This window comes from Cupressus sempervirens, chromosome 9 (genome assembly GCF_028749045.1).
Source record: "Cupressus sempervirens isolate cs-2001-9-10 chromosome 9, ASM2874904v1, whole genome shotgun sequence".
NCBI lineage: Eukaryota > Viridiplantae > Streptophyta > Pinopsida > Cupressales > Cupressaceae > Cupressus > Cupressus sempervirens.
The window spans coordinates 798584076-798599691 of NC_143126.1; the positions used below are offsets into that span (position 1 = coordinate 798584076).

At 37.8% G+C, this 15616-nt stretch overlaps 1 protein-coding gene across 2 annotated transcripts in view; it reads left to right on the forward strand.

The window, feature by feature from the left end:
• The window catches only part of LOC149541124 (Transducin/WD40 repeat-like superfamily protein), a 107873-nt gene that overhangs the window by 37379 nt on the left and 54878 nt on the right, over positions 1-15616 (forward strand). The gene's annotated exons all lie outside the window — the stretch shown is intronic.

Below are 15616 nucleotides of genomic sequence, written 5' to 3' on the forward strand. Positions count from 1 at the left end.
GATAATGCTGTAGCTTGAATCCATCTGACATGCTTTCATTTTGCTCCATCAAGATCCCAACCTTTTCATAGGTTCTATCCAACACTGTGGTCCTCAACTTGTGGTCACCTGCTGGCACATATGATGACTCTCCCTTGTTCACTGCTATGGACATCATCCTCACAAAATAGGGAGATTGAGCCACGTGTAGAGATGCCATTGGCAAAGAAGAAATCACCAAGATCATCTAACCGGTCCCTTGCGTGCATGTTAAATAAATGAGCAATGGGGTTACTACCACTACAACATGTAGTTGCTTTTCGTTTCCCCCTACCGCTATCCCTTGATGAACTGTGTGTAGGTGAGGAAAATGATGGTGTAGGTGACATAGTCCCTGCTCTCTGATGCAAGATACGAGTAGATGTATCTTGTTGGCCCTGTAACTGCTGTATATTCTGTACGTGTTGCCTAGCAGACAAAGATCTAGGCACTGGAACATCACTACCATCAGGAATGCCCCATAGTTTGTTCCCTTCAATTCTGTATTTCACATTCTCAGGGTTTGACAAGAATATGCATGGGTTCACGCCATAGCCACTCCAAAAAAAGGTGTGAATTAACTCTTGTAATGCTGCCAAACCATTCTATGCCACATATATTATACTTCCATTTATGTGTGCCACCACCTGAAGGTTTAGGGCGTGTAATTTTTGGAGCAAATTGTTTTAGAGGGGACTTTGGATCATAAGGACCCCTAGCATACTTTGTCAAAATCTTTGAAGGGCAATCAATAGAAGTTTAAAGGGCAATCAATAGAAGGCACCCCTGGGGCAACATAAGGAGGCTCTTCCTCAGATTGACCATGTACATCAGCCCCATGATCACTTCTTTCGGGCTCAGACTCATAATCAGATGCACTTGCCTCATTAATTTCTCTGTCTTCTGCACTTTGGCCTGATCTAGATGCCATTTATAAAACTGCATTTCACAAAATGAAAATAAAATTATAATAATGATCATGATACATTTCAGCCCAAGTAAAAATAAGTTATACAAACTAGTTTCAGCCTACTTAAAATTTAAAACTTTACTATTTAATTTTAGCATTTACTATTTAAAAATATTTAAAATGGAAGCTAAATATTAAATACTAAATACGTTTCAGCATATGCCATATTGCCATATTTTTATTTTAAGAACAATGAAAAAATTAATATAGATAATAAAAATCATAGAACTATCAACTATCAACAAGATTCAAGAATGAAACATTCAAAAATTTAAGTTGAAACTTTAAAGTAAAACTAAATACTAAATTTAAAAATTATATATTGATTTCTAAAACCAAAAAAAGTTGTAAAATATAAAAAACCTACCTTGAACTTGAGGAGACACTTGCCAAATCAAATCTTCTTGCTCCTCTTGATCTTGCAATCCCTTGCAAAATCACCCACTAAGCTCTCACAAATTCCTCCAAACTCTTTTGCTCACTTAGCTCCTTGCTGCTCCAAAACAATGAAATGAAATGGTGAAATGAAAATGAGGTCTATTGGTCTTATTGAACCTTTAAATAGACCACATGGGACCCACACCCAATTAGGGTTAGCATGCCTAATAAACAAAAAAAGAAGCAATTTTAAAATTTTTTTTTGACTTTGGCAATCTACCTCGGAGCACCTTGCGAGCATTTGGGAAGCACCTGGCAAGCGCCCCTGCACCCAAGCACCCGCCACGCACCTGAGCACAGTGTCCCACCTGGGTGCTCGATCGGTGCGGCAGGGGTGGTGGGGAAAATTCTCCTGTGGGGTACTCGGGTGCATGATGCAACCGCACCGGGTGCGTCGGGATTTTGACCTGGGTGCGCGCATTGCAAAAAATAGGTGATTACTCAACAACTTCTCAGCAAAGAAAATTGGCAATGTAGAAAACTGCTTAAGTTTAATTAGAAATCCATTTTTTTCTTTTGCAAAATTGAATGAGGAGATGCATCTAATAAGTCAGTAAATGAGTAAACAAAAAAAAAGCTAGTATAGGCATTTTTATATGCAAATTGGGTACAAAATGGCATCCTCATGTGGAATATTGATGTCTAGTAGCCTGATAGTTTTGAAGCAAAATTAAAGTCACGAATTGTCTTTGTAAAACTATAAGTAAATTTAAGTACAACATCAAAACTGTCTACATCTTCCCCTTCTCCTTCCCAAAAGCTTTACAAAAACTATTGGAGGGGTAGGGGGTGTAATCCTTGAAGTCTGTTGTGGCTTTACCTCCTCCCTTTGTACAACTGATTATGACTTGACCTCATCCTAGATGTAGACGATAGCACTGGCAATGACTCCTCATCTTTAACCTCCTTATCCTTCTCAAAGTCATCCAATCCCATTGCAAATGCACCCTTCCCCAAAGCTTGAAAGATCCTTGATAGATGCCCTTGCTGATCTGCTGTAGTTTTTAAATTAATAAACTATATTTTCTTGTGATTTCTTTGATAGTCTTTGAGAATAGACAGAAGTTGCAGAAGGTTTTGTTTTTGTTTTGTGTTTTTTGATAGTTTTCACAATAGTAATAAATAATGAACAATAAACATGAGAGGAGATTGAAAATAAATAAGAACATAGAGCCAAATCAGAATTGCTATAAATCGTACCAGGCAGATTTCTGATTTATAAAGCCAAATAATAAATCCAATGCAGTTCCAAAGAGCTTACATCCAACAATGATGCCAAACTGCTGCAAATGGTAGCCGTAAGACTGCAAGGAATCACGTCCCAGCTGAAAGAATCAATCTGTAATGCTGAAACCATAAATCTGCAACCTGAATCCACAATAAAGAATGGTGTACTTTATCCCTAATAGCAACGCACACTGTTTGAAGAATCCAATGCCAATAACTGCTGAGGGCTACGTCCCAGCCAATCCAGAACCTGGGGTTTGCGTCCCAGATGAAGAATTGCTCTCTCAGAGCCAATTCACAAAAACAAGTTTTTCAATATGCAAAAGATAATAAGAAATTAGGTCTCCATCTCTTTATACCCCCTTCCAACTGTAAATCGAACCCTAAAGGGAAATTACACTTTTCCCTTTAAATAAAATATAATAAAATAACATTTTCCCAATTAAAGTCGTCCATGCTATAGGAAAAACATTACTTTATTAAAATTCCATAGCTGAAGGCACCAAAAAGTTTACAGATAGTAAAAGTCATGTATAATAATTCGAGACCTTTCCAACGAGCTATAACACATAGGTGTACTTGATCAACTGAAGCCAAAATCCCTTTATTACTCCAAAATGGTTATATTATTAACCTTATTTTAATTTATTTAATCACCAACTTAGGAAATATTAAAATATATTAAAATATTTCCCAAATGGTCCCAAAAGGCCCAAAATGACCAATCAAACATGAATCTGACCTTGTCACCTGTCTATGACTGATGCCGGACAAGATGTGTCAACTGGTAGTCCATCCTTAAAATCTAGGGATGCTCCTAAAAATTAGGAGACAGCCCCAATCAACCAAAATTGAGTCCCAATGACTCCCCTGCTGTGTGCACCTCTGAGAGAACTGTCACTGAACTAGGAGTTCCTCCTAAAAAATAGGAATGCCTCCTAAAAAATAGGAGATGCACTCTAAGTCTCCAAAACGTTCGTCGAGGTCTCCAAATGCCTCCTAGACAACTCCTAGTCAATCCCTACAAATTAGGAATCCTGCCTAAATTGTAGGAAACTGTTGTCTATTGCTCCAGACTACTTGGGAAGCTCATGCATGACTCTCAAAGTCCCTGGGTTGGTTCCCTCTACACTCTGCTGGCCTATGGGAACCAGATAATAGACCAACCCTGCTAGAAATATTGTCACTAAGGAAGGGTAGAAATTGGGGACATGATAGTCCTCCCTTCCCAAAGATTGCTTGTCCTCAAGCAATGTCAATCCAACTCCACAAACATCAGGCAAGTCCATACCATAACCAAGAATGATCCCAGGGTCCCAAGCCATCTTGAAAGGTTTGTAGTTCCATCTTCTAGAAACATTGTCTTGCACTGCACCCAAACAAGTAACCTCCTGAAAACCCCCTGAAGGAAGAGCAATCAAATACTGTACCAACTCCTCAATGAATTGCTCTCCGAAAGAACCAAACTGGAACACTAAAGGCGGAAACTCTAGTAAGCCTACATTGGCTTCCACATCTTCAACTATTGAACTGCAAATCCAAGTGATTCCAAGATTCCAAATCCACCTCAAAAGGGAACCACCATGCCGACGCTTCGTCACTCTGATATAAGTATTAGTGAACCACAAGTTGTGAAGCAATTCATTAGGACCCTGAAGCACCAATGTATCAATGAGACCAGGGCCCGGATCCCAAACCAAAATACCAAATGTGCTGAATGAGATGAAGAAGTATCTCAACCGCACTCCATGAAACATACATACAATGAAGCAAACTAGCAAGGTGTGAAACTGAACTCCCATAAACCAGCATTCCAACCCACATGACCACCTAACAATGCTGCTATAATTCTGACCAGCAACTCGAATGATATCATAGATGTCATCATGCCAATGCCAAACAACAAATGTCGCAAAGAAACACTCCTCAATGCCCTCATACTGAATCATGGATGTAGTCAATGCCAAGTCAAGTAGTAAATGATTCCAGCTTGGACAACCACTAGTCCATAAGGAATCGAAGACTATGGAATCATCAATCAATAAGGATACCACTGCCATATCAATGGATGTAGATGACAAACTCGAAGATGAAGTATGTATGCCATTATGAGAAAAACCAAAGCATGTGCCATTTGTACCCAACATTGTAGGATTATCAATTCCTAAATCCCATATCGATTTGAGAAATGTTGCTCCACCCAACCATTGCGCTACTCTGATGTAAACATCTGTATACCAAAAGTGAAGCAACCCAATATGAATCCACTGAAGAAATGCCCAACACATGTTGATACCAAGATCCCAAATCTTTGCACTGACACATCCCTCTGGCATGTTGATACTCATTATGTTGCTGTTGTGAAATTGTACTTCATCTAACCAACTAATAACTTCACTCCAAATGAAGCCACAATTACTACCAACAACCAATGCTGTTAGTAATTCACAAATGAGCCAATCATCGGCAAGGAAAGTTTGTTGAATACTTTTCCAACTCTTCCAAACAGCTGTTGCAACTTTACCTATATTTTCACAAATTAGTGTGTCTTCATTAAAGGTTGTTTAGTAAATGTTTTGTTTAACCATGTAACCAACGAAGTCCCTTATATTCTGATCTTGAAAGCCCAATGTAATATTTAAAAACTCTGAATCTTCAATCAAAAGGTACATCGCTGCCCTATCATATGGAAGAGGTGATAAACCCATTGATGATTGAGAGATGTTTCTAATTTTCAACAAAGACAGACTCTTTGTGGCTGGTCCACTAGGTATGCAACTTAATATATCATCAACTCATAGTAGGGAAGGATCAACTTCACACTTGAACGCCTCAACTTGAATGTAACCAACCCAAGGTTCAAAGTTTGACTCATGAGATGAAAGAGAATTGCTGTTCAAAGTCAGAAAATCAGAAGTATGTTCATACTTTTCCTCAATGTTTTTGCGGTCTTCTCTTGCCTCTCCTTCCAAAGTAGGTGACTCCTCTAAAGGTGTTGGTCCATGGGGTGTGTTCAAACGAATATAACATGTCCCATTAACTGCCTTAGCTGCCCAAAATCCGATCCATACCTCTATCTCCATAACTGATATGTTTTCCATTACTAACAAACTCCAAGGTGTAGTATGCCAAACAAACCAAACATTATCAAAATGCAATATCTTCTTAGTAAGCAGCCTCTTAGTCTCCCTAATCATCTCTTTAAGACAAGATGCTTCATATGATCTTAACAATTGTCCTTCTATTGTAGATGATGCATGACTAACCAAATCAGAATCAATAATGTTCCATTCCACACAAATGAAAATAACACTTGTGGCTGGTCCATCAAGTGTGAAACTAATATCATCATTGTTTGGAGCCTTTAAGGGGCTCTTTAAAAGAGGAACATCATAAATTTCATGATGCAAACTAGACCAAACTGAGTTTTTTAAATCATAACTCTTTTCCTCTTCACACATCTCAACATGCTCTTCTTGTGGACTTACCTCAAGAAGCTCTTCCCTTGTATGCTCAACATCCTCACTTTCTTCCCTTGGAAGAAATAAGGATCTAATGTATGACTCTCTTTGTCTTCTTGCATTATCAAGCTGATTGCATCTTTCCTTGACCTCTTGTAAGCGTTGTCTTGCTTGGGCAGCAAGCATCTTGGCCTTCTTAGCTCTATGTGACCATCCATTGCACGTCTCTTGAGCCTTTTTCACATCTTCCAAGGTGCGGTAAACACAATCAAAACCTTTGTGGTTTGAATCCACAATATAAATCTCATGTGCAACACACTTAACCTGAGTACCATCATAGGAAGACTCAACAACCTCATTACCTTCATGTGAAATGGATGATACCACATGACTAGAGCTATTATTGCAAAAATTAGAATAGGTATCAGACCTTGGAGACATGCTTTTAGCATCCCTAATGGACTGATCCATGATTGTAATCTCTTCCATTTTTCAACTTGATGAATCAATGGTGTGCTATGTGTCTCCTCCTAATCTAGAGTTATTTCTTCTTTAGGAATCCCACATGATGACTGATTTTTGTTTTTTATAGGCTGCAACTCAAATGATAACACATCTTCATGCCTTTTTTCTGCATACCCTGCAAGTGACTGATCCATTATGGTGTTTTTATCATGAACATGGATAGGTTGACACAAATCTTCTTTCTCACATGAAAACATATCATCAACTATGGCATGGTATTCCTTTTTTGCAAGCTTAACCTTATGACAAGTTTTTGGATGCATGTCAATGTAATCTTTGAAATGAAAATTCTCCCTAACATATTGAGGAAGAGTATTATACTCCTCAAGTATGCTAATTACTTCCGTTTTCCTGTCTAGTGGCAATGGATCCTTCTAGAAGAAGATGATGATCCACTAGCATGTCCAAATTTCCTTGACATAGAATCATTGAACTGCTGCAATTGAAGCTTGAATTTTTGTTGTGATTGTTCCCATTCTTTTCACAGGGTTATATCTCTTAACAATTTTGCCATAATGAACTACCACGCTGACCAACTGAAACTAACATGCTAGAGCAAAAATCGACCCTGTACTGCTAATATGAATTATCAGAACTTTTGATCCAGTACCCAGATGCCAAAATGAATAATCAAAATTTTTTAGCCAGTACCCAGATGCTGAAATGAATTATCAAAACTTTTTATCCAATATCCAGATGCCAAAATGAATTATCAAAACTTTTTATCCAATACCTAGATGCCAAAATCTGTTGTGACAATTTCTCACAAACCCTACAGGCTGGCAGGATGTAGGCTCTGATACCACTGAAAGATCCCTGATAGATGCCCTTGCTGATCTGCTGTAGTTTTTAAATTAATAAACTATATTTTCCTGTGATTTCTTTGATGGTCTTTGAGAATAGACAGAAGTTGCAGAAGGTTTTGTTTTTGTTTTGTGTTTTTTGATAGTTTTCACAATAGTAATAAATAATGAACAATAAACATGAGAGGAGACTGAAAATAAATAAGAACATAGAGTCAAATCAGAATTGCTATAAATCGTACCAGGCAGATTTCTGATTTATAAAGCCAAATAATAAATCCAATGCAGTTCCAAGGAGCTTACATCCAACAATGATGCCAAATTGCTGCAAATGGTAGCCGTAAGACTGCAAGGAATCACGTCCCAGCTGAAAGAATCAATCTGTAATGCTGAAACCATAAATCTGCAACCTGAATCCACAATAAAGAATGGTGTACTCTATCCCTGATAGCAACGCACACTGTCTGAAGAATCCAATGCCAATAACTGCTGAGGGCTACGTCCCAGCCAATCCAGAACCTTGGGTTTGCGTCCCAGATGAAGAATTGCTCTCTCAGAGCCAATTCACAAAAACAAGTTTTTCAATATGCAAAAGATAATAAGAAATTAGGTCTCCATCTCCTTATATCCCCTTCCAACTGTAAATCGAACCCTAAAGGGAAATTACACTTTTCCCTTTAAATAAAATATAATAAAATAACATTTTCCCAATTAAAGTCGTCCATGCTATAGGAAAAACATTACTTTATTAAAATTCCATAGCTGAAGGCACCAAAAAGTCTACAGATAGTAAAAATCATGTATAATAATTCGAGACCTTTCCAACGAGCTATAACACATAGGTGTACCTGATCAACTGAAGCCAAAATCCCCTTATTACTCCAAAATGATTATATTATTAACCTTATTTTAATTTATTTAATCACCAACTTAGGAAATATTTAAATATATCAAAATATTTCCCAAATGGTCCCAAAAGGCCCAAAATGACCAATCAAACATGAATTTGACCTTGTCACCTGTTTATGACTGATGCCGGACAAGATGTGTCAACTGGTAGTCCATCCCTAAAATCTAGGGATGCTCCTAAAAAGTAGGAGACAGCCCCAATCAACCAAAATTGAGTCCCAATGACTCCCCTGCTGTGTGCACCTCTGAGAGAACTGTCACTAAACTGGGAGTTCCTCCTAAAAAATAGGAATGCCTCCTAAAAAATAGGAGATGCACTCTAAGTCTCCAAAACGTTCGTCGAGGTCTCCAAATGCCTCCTAGACAACTCCTAGTCAATCCCTACAAATTAGGAATCCCTCCTAAATTGTAGGAAACTGTTGTCTACTGCTCCAAACTACTTGGGAAGCTCATGCATGACTCTCAAAGTCCCTGGGTTGGTTCCCTCTACACTCTGCTGGCCTATGGGAACCAGATAATAGACCAACCCTGCTAGAAATATTGTCACTAAGGAAGGGCAGAAATTGGGGACATGACAAAGCTTGTCTCTGGAAATTGTCGATCTTATCCTCAATAAACATTGGGGGCTGCACATGTGGTGTCCAATCACATCAAGGATCAATGTCATCCAAATCAAGTGGTCTAGCTGGTTTTTCCTCTATCTTCCTTGTGCGCTTCCCCTTCTCCTTCCCAAAAGCTTTACGAAAACTATTGGAGGGGTAGGGGGTGTAATCCTTGAAGTCTGTTGTGGCTTTACCTCCTCCCTTTGTACAACTGATTATGACTTGACCTCATCCTAGATGTAGACGATAGCACTGGCAATGACTCCTCATCTTTAACCTCCTCATCCTTCTCAAAGTCATTCAATCCCATTCCAAATGCACCCTTCCCCAAAGCTTGCCTCTCGAAATTGTCGATCTTATCCTCAATTAACATTGGGGGCTGCACGTGTGGTGTCCAATCACATCAAGGATCAATGTCATCCAAATCAAGTGGTCTAGCTGGTTTTTCCTCTATCTTCCTTGTGCGTAACCTAAGGTTATATTGCTCAAAGTTAAGGTCATTGAGGCATTTTTGCGCTAACTTGTTCTTCTTCATGTGGATGGCCAAAAACAAACTTTAATTGTGCTTGCTACAAGGTTGGCACAAGATTCAAAGGGCAACTCTTGCAAATTTGGGACATTTCCACCCCAATTTTGCTACAAATCATCTACAAATTAAAATATTTAAGAGTTAGAAAGCAATGTGAAAACATACTCAATTTTTATCTACTTATCATGCATGTGAAAGACTTTGAAAATCCAAATATTATACTTGGGGTTTGAGTGTTTCTTCCCCTCTTGACCATGTTTGAAGAGAATAGCTTTACTCATTGCATTCTCGTACATGTCCAAGTTGGAATAAATGAGGTATCTCACCTCAACTTGGGGTATCATCCTCTGCATGCATTCAGTGAGGCTCTCTATGGCCTCTTCATCAAGATCCAAGTAGGATGATGAGAAGGAAAAATGAGGGTTGAGGAAGTACCCTGCTGCATGGAGTTGATCGCTCCAGCTCTTATCAATGAGTTTCCATTTGGGGTCAAATTTGACGATCTCCCCCATGTAGTAATTTTTTATAGCCTCCTTTGCCCTATCTATCGCCTTGTAAAGATACCCCATTAAAATTACAAAAAAAAAAAAAACATTCAAGTTACTTAACAAACTCTGTAGCTCTTTGTGCAGATTGGTTGTCAAAGACAATGAATGCAACATTGTCTACATTAAGCTTCTTCAAATTTTTTGAAAAAAGAGTCTAGCCATGCTTGACTCACAAATATTTGGTTCAAAGAAGCCAATGAAGAAAGAATACTTTTCACTGTTAATAAAATTGTTGCAAACCCTGTAATTGCAGCTCTAAACAATTCCTTCCCTTGGGTGTGTTCTCTCATCAAATAGAGAACTGAAGGGTGATTGCAGATGTATTTTCATTTTGTTATCTTTGTTGCATTCTTTACAACCGGTCTTACCAAATCCAATTTTCCTATGTCTTCTATAAGAAGTCAAGGACATGCGTTGCACAAGGAGACCAAACAAGTGTGCTATATTTTTCTTGGAGGATCCTATTGGCTGTCACATATGTTGCTGCATTGTTGGTTATGATTTCCCCATTTCCATCACAACTTTTCTAATATTAGATCCAAACTTTTAGTTGTCTGTGCATTGCTAGAGGCATCCGAGGATTTCATAAAGACCACTTTGATCCTTGCAAGAAATTAAAAATTTGATGATGGTACAGTTTATTCTCTGTCTATCCATCTGAAAGTATGGTGCAGCAAATTTGTTTCCATTGTAATTTTTGGTCTTCTACCACATCTTTGGCCCTACAAACATCTTTGAACAACTTATGCGCACACTTCAAAATGAAAATTATGTACACTTTTTTTGATTAAATTTTTTTTTGTTCTAGATTGTTTGCTACAGTTTTGCATACTATTCTTTCTTGAGATATGGATCCGAGGCATTCGGTCTGGAGGGCAGGAGGGTTTCCGGCAAGATTTTTTGACCATGGACTACGCCTTGACTCTCAAAACTAGTATTGAGGAGGTGCGCCATTGCTCCTCGAAGGTGTATCGTTGCTTTGTGGATTTTTGCAAGGCGTTTGATTTTGTCCCAAGACGGCTTTCTTCCAGAGACTGTGCGATATTGTTTTCTTAGAAACTCTCTTGATTGCCATTACGAGACTCTATGAGACTGTAATCTGTTGCATTTGGACTCCTCAAGGGGTTTTAAACTTTATTCAGAGCATCATTAGGATGCAGCAGGGTTGCACTTTGTCTCCTTTATTTAGACTTAACGTTGACAAGCTTGAAGCATTTCTTTAGGCACACTCCCTCTTGTGGGATAATTACCCCTTACTCTAGGTCTTGAATTCTCTCTCTCTCTCTCTCTCTCTCTCTCTGGTTGATGTTGTCTTCCTGGCTTCTTCTTTGGATGGTTCGCAAAGACTCCACGATGGTCTCACTTCTTTCTATGACTTAGGAGAGTTGACGGTGGACAAGGGGAAGATCAAGGTGATGGTCTTCAATTGTCTCAAGGTCTCTCACCTCCATTTCTTTTTTGAGGGCACATCGTGGAAATTTGTTCTTTTTACACTCATTTGGTGGTTGCATTATGTAGTCCTCGCTTCAGCATGAGATCAACTCTTTAACCTCAAATTAACAAAGGGTATGGCTCTTTGGCTCTTGTTGAGAGGCAATGCTTCAAGCATCACTTTTAGGATATCATGTCCAAAATGATTGTTTTGGACACTTTGATTAGATAGACGATGCTTTATGAGTCAATTGTTTGGGGGTTGTCTTTACTATACATATAGAACTTGAAATGCTAGTTATGAAATGATGTATTAGTATAATATACCAAATTGAAATACTTGAACATAGCAAAATTGCACCATGAACAGCAATTGAGCATTCAACTTAACAACATAGTACATACCCAATACTGACATTCTAAAATCAAAATTAAAATAGAAACTCAATTACTTGCCCCAGTAGTGGTGTGGTTGTGAAATGACGGAGGTGGGAGTATTTGGTACTCCAAGTACCCGGTGCATGGATGTCTCGGGGATGAGTACTTTGAGAATTTTTTTTTGGGGGGGGGCGTGCGAGTCCTTGAGTTCCACTGAAAAAGACATAGATTTACTCTACACTCAAAATCAAAATTCAACATCAGATACCAAGATTGAACACTAACTTAAAACATGTAAAAACTCAAACAAGAGAACCTCCCACTCAAGTCTGCATGAGAAGGTGCCTTGTAGCCTTTCCCTGCCACAGTCATTACGATAATCAAATTCAGCCAATATGGACTTTGTGCAACATTGAAAGAATGTTGTTGTGGCACCAAAAATCGACACAAACAATGTCTACTTGGCGATGCACATCCCTATTCCACCCACTTCCCTCCAATGATGTCTGTGCTCTAGGTGTGTTTCTTTGTACAAATAAAACTATCTATAGAAGATAATTGTGGCACCGATGGTGATGCTTTACTAGAACTCACAGTAGTGGTGGCTGAGGGGATGCTAGACTTTTGGATACGTGGGCCATGAAGAGAGTCCAAAATGCTCAAAAGTGGTGCTTCTTCATGATTGAGTGGAACACCTTGAGTCGACAATGGCTGCCCTAATGGTTAGTTTTACCCTTTCGGTTTGCAATTTTTTCACTTGGAAGATGCGTGTGAAGATACATTTTTATGTGTAAACTTGGAGTTGAAGGCAGACTTCAAAAAGTAGTCCAATCTATTGTTTTTACACTCCTCAAAAAACATAACCATGTTTTGATTTTTAATTCCTTCTTGCTAGTAGGAAGTCAGAAAACTTGGTTTTGTGACCAAATTGGAAGTTACAAAATCCAATTCCAATTTTCTAATTTTGAAACAAATACAAAAAATTTCAAATCCGGGTTATGAAAAAGCCAATTCCTGTCATCTTCCACGAAACAAATGGACCCTTAAGGCTTCATCTTCATCATGGGAAGAGTGAGAAGTGTTATGCTCCATAATAGGATTGAGATCTTGAGGAAAAGTATTAGTATCATCATTGGTCCTTGGAAGAAAAGATGAATCATGATCAAAAGAGGCACGAGTCTACGACTTCTCTAAATAGGGATGCTAGAGGTTGGACTCAATGTAATGAAGCTCATTAAAGAGATCACAAAAGGAAACTCTAATGAAATGCTAACCACACAATTATCAATATATCAAAGAGCATAAAAAGAAAGACCTAACCGCACAAATATAGCTAAATCTAATTCCAAAAAATGGAAAGAAGAGATGTATCGGGTTCAACAAAAGAGGGTAAACACCCAATTAAAAAAAATCTAACTCCAAGAAAGGGACACAAGTTGGATTCATAATACAAAATAAGGGATATCTTCAAGGGAGAGAGATCTAACTCCAAGAAAGAGGTATAGGATGTTACATTCACAAAAATGTTTAGGGGGAATTGGATGGAATGAACTTAACAATGCCAATTAGATGGGATGAATTCAATAACTATCCACTTTCACACTAAGCCATTCAATACAAGAGAAAGAAGGGCTTCCAAACATAACTATCAATATAATCCAAGTTAGATTAACAAAACCAAAGGAGATAAAGGGATGCTTACACTAAAGTCAAATTCTATCAAGGAAGTACGCAAACAAGTCCTCTTTCATGCAATGTAGGATTTGATTAAAGATGTCAAAATGTAAATATGTAATTGAGCTAATTGATTTAATTAGAAGTGTAAGTTAGGTCTAGGTGCTAAATGTAAGCAATCAACCCAATTATGATATGAAAATAGGTCTAGATTGAGAGACGAAACAAATGATAAATTACTCACTTTTAAGTGTGCAGAGCAATATGCTTTTTTGCTCTAAAAATTGCAGATTTGAACTTGTGAGGGCACTTTCGATTGCAAATTTGTAATCACAATTGAAAACCTAGAAAATGTTATCTTTCTCAAGGCCTCAGGAAGACGTTGACCAACTCATCGTGTTTCAAGCGCTTTATGACAAAGCCACTGTGTTCCCAAGAGTTTGTAACAACTTTGACCCAACTTCTTCGGAAATGGTTCAATGAATGTTTTTTGAATATGTAGTTGCAAACCCGCTAACCTGCTCCTCCACACAAAATCTAGGGTTCCCAAAACAACCCTCTTCCTCTGATCTGCGGCCAAATCTTTTCCACCTTTTTTTAGCAAACTATGCATTTTTTAAAGTTTTTTTTTCTTTCAGGTGGTTAGGGTCTCATTCAAAACTCTCTTTTTCTGTGCCAATTTGAAAAACTCATTGTAGATTCTTGATGGGTTTTTTGAGATCTCAACTATCAGATTTTTCTGGCTACCTCGCTTTCTGTGCCTCCAACTTTATGCTGCCAACAATTAATTTTGATTTCAGAATCCTTCTAGGGTTTTTGAAAATTTTTCTAGGTCTTCATCTGATTTTTCTGGATCAACTGGAAATTTTTCTTCAAAACTATGCCAACTACACGTCATTATTTTCCTGAACTTTATACTTGCATTTGCCTTTGTTTTCTGCATTGGGATTCATGTTTCAGATTTTGCGCTATCGCCTCTTTTTTGTTTTTTTTGTTTTTGTTTTCTGTGCATTGGGAAATGTGCAAGATGCCATCATTGACTAACTTAATGTTGGAAGGCAATCAAAGATTCAAAGACAAAAATTATTAGCCCGAGCCTTCCAAGGATTCTCTTGCTGTTTCGAAGTTAGATTGATCATTAAGGGAGGGTATTATAGCTAAATCTTGCTAGTTTTGTTTCTTTCTCTTCTGTAGATTTATTTATATTTCTAATGGTCACTCTTCTTCTATGTTCCCATATTCTCTCTCTGTTCAAATATGGAAACTTTCTCTCTTTCTTTAGAACATTTCCATCTCTCTCTCTCTCTCTCTCTCTCTGTTTGTTATAGAAACATTCTCGTGTATACTTGTATATATGGATCATTTATGATCTTTGTTAATAACACATTCATTATATTACCATATTTCCTAGATAATATGGATATAGAGGTGAGTTGTTTCCGATGTGATGATGGTTTTCAAGCAAGAAACTTAAATTGCTATTTCGGAAAAATCCATTGATCACCAAAAAAATACAGTTGTTATTGTGTTTGGTCATAGGGAAAACCATGGAAATAGATTTATATTCTCTTTTAAATTTTCAAACTTAAATGCAATGTTGTTTTTCATTGACCAGCTTGGCTATTGTGTACATAAGGACATACCCTAATGTATTTGCTGACACCTAACTTGAGGTCTGGCTAATGGAAGTACTTTTGCAACATTGGAAGGATCTTCTCTCAAAAATGACTTACAATCTTGTTAAATTGGGCCTCCGAAATCAATTTCTATTTTATGCGTCGTATGGAACACACAAGTGACCGAGGTGGTAGAGCAGTACATAATGCAAAGTATAAATGTTGAATTGGTTTACCACAAACCAAGTTTTGATATTTAAAAGAAAAATAATTGTTAGGTGGATACGATTCTAACCATGCACTAACTTCAGGTCCATAGCCATAAGGAATAGAGAGAAGAGCTTGAACTGACAAATGCCTTAGACAATTTGCCATTGGATCATGGTCTCCTTGTCTAAAATATAATGCTTCAATGCATACATGCTTGAACATTTCATAAAGCTCAAAATCATATGTTGTGTATCTTTTGATTGACACATTGAAGATC